Here is a 5,497-nt window from a genome sequence, read left to right on the forward strand (position 1 = left end):
AACTTCACACTGTACTGTGGGGGTACTAACATGGGTAGATATAAAATCTATGACGAGCACAAAGGACAGAAGGAGGAACATGGAACTGCCCTGAGGTAAGGATTTTACAATTGGACATTTATTAAACTAGTACACTATTAACTCCAAGTAGATTCTGATACGTAAAAGCCGCACACTGTAATCCCCAGAGCAAGCATAAAAAAATGCAAACGGTGTCACTTAGATGCCAGTGAAGGCATTAAACAGAATGCAAAGAAGTATCTGGCCAAGAATGAGTGGCCATGTGCACAGACCGCACCAAGGGGCTCTCCTGCAGGGACTTGCCCACCCAGCTGCTGCCCAAGCTGGGAGTAGGGGCTGATGTGGGGTGTGGGGTCAGCACCTAAGAACAAGGAGCAGCAATTCCCAAAAGAGATGGAAATGCAGGTCGGGAAGCCAACCGAATAAGACTTGGCCTGTTAAGTTTCCTATTCAGATTCCTCTTTTTTTTTTTCTTTTCATTTCATTGTTTTAAAACAACAGAAGGTCTCCTGATTTACCGCTTTTCCTGATTCTGATTTATTCAGGAATAATCATTGTACCTGGTGGTATAGATAATAAAAAGGTCTGGGGTTGGAAGCTGTGCGGTTTATGGATTATTTTAATCGATCAAAGAGCTCTGATTCAACTCTATGGAAACAGATGCAATTTTGTTCTCCGATATTCAGATTTCTGTTCCAGGACAGACCTTCATTTTCTCTCTTCATTCTCCTTTTATTTGATGGATGGCTGCTGAAAGTGACAAATATATTTACATATAACTATGGAGGCCCACATGATTTGCTTCATGTGTTGAGAACAGGATCGCACTAGGAATGATGAAATTGGAAGTTGTACATTCTGAAATTGCTCTACTTCTGCAGTTATGAGCATACTCTCTTAAATATTGCCCTTAAAACTGACTTACCATTGATTAGATGAATTGTGGCCATTTACAATAAGGAGGACCTAAATACATGGAGGAAGAGCATGATGTACTTTAACTCCTCTTTAGAACCAACCGATAAAGTTTTAGTTTTCTTCATTTTAACAAATTAAGGCATTGCGTTTGTTTTTGAGAATGTGGCTCTTTCTATTTATGATGGGTCTGATCTTGGCAGAACTTTGCATTATGAACAAAGGGTCTCCATCAACTATGACTTCCTATGTGGAGGAAAAATGCTCGTGAGATGATCACCTCAGTGCTGGTAGAAACATCCTAACAAATCCGACAAAAGTTCTCCCCTCACCCTTAACTGGATAACCACTTGTTCTGTCCTATATCCACTTGTTCATGTTAAGTCTCCCCATGTTCACAGGATGGAGTTCGGGGGCACTCGTGTTTCCTTTCCACGCAAATGTTAAGGATTACTTGTGTCACAGAAAACTCAGGCATCAGGTGACCTGCAGGAGGAAAACTTAAAGAATCTGAATAGAGAGGGCTGGAAGCTGAATGGGTCAGATCAGAATTAGTAAACACGTGTGGCTATGAACAATCAGCCTGACTGATGAGAGCAGAAGGTATAAACTGCAGAGACAGGCTCTCAGTAGCATCAATCAGCTGACAACTTCCTATTTTGCCTCCATCCAGACTTTTCTCCTGAGCCTCTCATGTATCCATCCAGCTGCATGGTAGGTCCACTTCTAGGTCTCACAAATGGTTCATCTCCACATGGTCAGAAGGAAACTGGATTGCAATCACTTAAGAACAAGCTTTCTCTTCCAGGCTCTCCCACTTCAATAAATGATTCAAAAATTCTCCAGTGATCAAACCAGAAGACTGACAGATATTCGAAACTCCCATACCTCACCACCCACATTCAGCCAAGAGATTTTATACAATTCATTACAAAATATATATTTTGAGTCGAGGTGTTTCTGTCCACTGCCACCACTTTCATCTTAGCCATCATCTTGGAGTCCAGACCACCACTCCCAATCCAGACCAGTAGAAACTGAATGAGAAATGTCAGTCAGGTAGGAATTGCACTAGTATGTTGTGAGACCCTCTTCTCCCAATGCACTGATACATAAATGGTTAAGAAAAGATTTTTTAAAATGATAAGACATAGATGGGAACACAAACATGTCAATACTTACATGCATCAGAAGAAAAAGGAAACACCAAATGTGAGCAAGGCTTAAGCCATGTGCATACTGACGCCTGTGTTCTGAATTAGGTGGAGGCACCTGAGAACACATGTCCATAGGGCAAGAGAAAACTGAGCAATCCGGGTGAGAGAGTCAGCCAGAGGCAAGCTCGGTGTTTAAAACCAGGGGCCCTGGTAGGACTCTCACTCACATGAAAGCAGAGGTGCCAAAATGGATGCGGACTACTTCCCAGGGCTACAGGGGGCAGAAACCCAGCTGATCCAAGATGGTGATGTAGAAAGTCCCTGAACTCACCTTGTCTGTGGACACACCGTGTCTACACCACCAGTAAGGGAGACAGAGGCACGGTCAGGAAGGCAATCCCCACTCCTGACACTGCAAAGTATAGTGGGGAGGGATAGTATTGAGTCACCATGGGCAGGTTTGTCAGCCCCGGGGCACAGAAGAAAAGCTGGTGTTTAAAAGGGCCCTGGAATAGAAATAAAACAGCCCTACAACCCTGCCATATGGCAGAGAAGTAGCTGGAACTCTCTCCCAGTTGGAGGGGTTGGCAACTACCATGGTTTACACTATCCCTCCAAACTGATAATGTGCACAGAAGCAGGGTCTGGGAGTCCTAGCTGGCCTATCATCTCAGCCCCAGGCCCCCAGGCCACACCAGTCCCAGCCATCCCACCGGGGGCCCCAGAGCAGTGCTCACTGAAAAACCCTGGTCAGCGCCCAATGCGTATCCAGCTGTCTGGCCAATGTGCCACAGGTGGAAAGAACCCAGAAGAGTCCATGTCCACAGAAATTTACCTCCATAAGGCTCGCTAGGGCACCTCTGGTGCAGAGTGCTCTGGGACCTCCTGACTCCTGCCTGCTTTGGCTTCAGCCTCCCTGGCAGGGTGGCTTCTTCACCAGCAGCCCAGTTTCCTGGTGTGACTCCCACCTCACCTCCAGCTGCCCTATCAGTGCATGCACTCTGGGGAGCACCCCAGGACCCACAAACCTGCTTCCCAGCTCTAACTACTGCACCACGGTTCACCTGGTACTGAGCACACTGGGAGACCCCACCTTGAAACCAGTTCCCCTAAAGCTACCTTACTAGGGAGCCCTCTGAGCGGAGAGCCCCAGGACCACCCTCACCCCCATCCACTCCAGCTTCAGATGTCCTGTCAGCGCATTCTCTGCCCAGAGAGCCCTGCGACCACCCCAGCTCACACCCACTTCAGCTCCGGCCATCCCATCAGGCAGCCCATACAAAGTGTCCTTGGCCCCCTACACATGCCCTCCACAGCTCTAGCCAGCCACTCCGTCGAACAAAATGGCAAGAAGTACAAACCTTCCAATAAGTACTTTAAAAGTAAATGGCCTAAATACTCCAACGAAAAGATAAAGAGTGGCAGAATCGATTTAAAACAAACAAAAAATGACCCATCTATATACACTGCTTAAGGGAGTCTCCCTGCAGTCCTATGATACACAGAAACTGAAAGCGAAAGGATGGAAAAAGAAAAATTATGCAAACAGAAGAGGAATAATGCTGGGGTAGCAATACTGGTCTCAGACAAAATAGACTTTGAAACAAAGGCTGTAACAAGAGACAAAGAGGGGCATTACATAATGGCACAGGGCAATCAATCCAACAAGATGATGTAACAGTGTAAATGCCTATGCACCCAACACTAGAGCACCTCAATACCTAAAGCAAATATTAATAGACATAAAGGAAAAATTGACAGTAATACAGAAATAGCAGAGATTTACCACCCCATGTGTATGAGTGGAAAGATCATCCCGGCAGAAAAGCAACGAGAACCCTGTGTTTTTGAATAAGACTTCTGACCAAGTGGACTTCATATACATATATATATATATATATGTATATATATACACACACACACACACAAAACTTCCCATTCAAAAACAATGGAACCTACATTCTTTTCTAGTGCAAATGGCACTTTCTCATTCACACCTTAGGCCACAAAACGAATCTCAATAGATTTCAGAAGATTAAAATCATACACAATTTTGCAACAACAGTATCAAACTAGAAACCTACCACAAGAGAAACAAAAAAAACTGGACAAAAAAACCACAAAGGCATGGAGGCTAAACACCATGCTACAAAACCATCAATATGTTAATGAACAAAGGGGAAATAAAAAATGACATGGAGACAAATGAAAATGAACACAGAGGAGTCCCAAGTCTTTCAGACACAGCAAAAGCAGTTCCAAGAGGGAAGTTTATACCAACACAGGCCTACCTACAGGAACAAGAAAAAAATTCAAACAGTCTAACCTTATGCCTACAGGGCCTAGAGAAAGAATGAAGATGTAGGTTAGTATAAGGAAGAACATAATCAAGATCACAGCAGGAATAAATGAAATACAGATGTGACGAGTGCAATCCAGCTGCCACCATCTCAGGATACAATGTGTTTTACTAATGGTTTGTGAGTGTACTTACCGGATAGAAGCCTTCCCTGTTCTAAGGGCTACAACCTCAGGAGTAGATTAGTGTTACTGAAGAAAATACTTCCAAACTGGAGAATACACAATGACTGAGGGATCCCTTTCCCAGGACAAATACTCGGCCACTTGCCACATGTAGCCAGTTGCGCCACATTTCCACTGGGCCTATCATCCGCAAACATTCCACCTTGTGGAAGAAACAAATGGCATCATAAAATCCCAACCGGCAAAACCCACGGCATCTTTCCATTTGCCAAAGCCCAAAGATCTTCCCTTCATACTGTTGAATCTGAGATCCACTCCCCATGAGAGACATAAACATTCATGCTTTGAAATCATTGCTGGAAGACCAGGGAGATGTGATCAAAGGGCATATGAACCCAGCAACATAAAGGTGATATGATGACTTAGTAAGAAATGACAGCTATAAATAGGCCCTTCCATGAAATGAGTAATTGGTGGAACAGTCTGTCCGCACCATGCGCCTGGGAGACAGGTATCAAACGTGGCCTTCAACCTGGAGAGGAGTCCCCAAAGACTCCCTCCAGTCTCTCTGGGAGGATTCATACCAGCTATTCCTAACTGCTCAATCACAAGGCACTGACTCATGGATTCATGTCTACCATTTCTTTAAAATGGCTGCAACCTCCAACTGGACAACCAAACCAATGGCTAGACCTCATCTGATTATAGCCCAGAAAAAGAAGCAGATGACATCTGAGGGGACAGCTTTCTCAAGAGGCAGGGACAGGCCAATACCGTAGTACATTCAAAACACAAAAATCTAACAGAAACTCCTAAACTTGCTGAAATCGTGGGCCGATTTTTCTCTCTGTGGGAATTGTTGTGATTTTTGCTCTTTTACTTTACTGCTGGTAAACACACTCTCAAAGGTTTCTGGATAC

The 5,497-nt window shown here is 44.4% G+C and overlaps 1 long non-coding RNA gene across 1 annotated transcript; it reads right to left on the reverse strand.

Annotated features, from left to right (window-relative positions):
* Positions 1-627: 627 nt before the first annotated feature.
* On the reverse strand, positions 628-4,665 carry LOC145719496 (uncharacterized). The gene is made up of 2 exons (XR_014142416.1): positions 4,588-4,665; positions 628-2,505 (listed from the first exon to the last, which is right to left on the reverse strand). It is a non-coding gene; the product is annotated as an uncharacterized LOC145719496 (long non-coding RNA).
* Positions 4,666-5,497: the final 832 nt, after the last annotated feature.

Source organism: Leptonychotes weddellii, unplaced genomic scaffold (genome assembly GCF_054177405.1).
Source record: "Leptonychotes weddellii isolate Sample4059 unplaced genomic scaffold, ASM5417740v2 HiC_scaffold_4850, whole genome shotgun sequence".
Classification (NCBI taxonomy): Eukaryota; Metazoa; Chordata; class Mammalia; order Carnivora; family Phocidae; genus Leptonychotes; species Leptonychotes weddellii.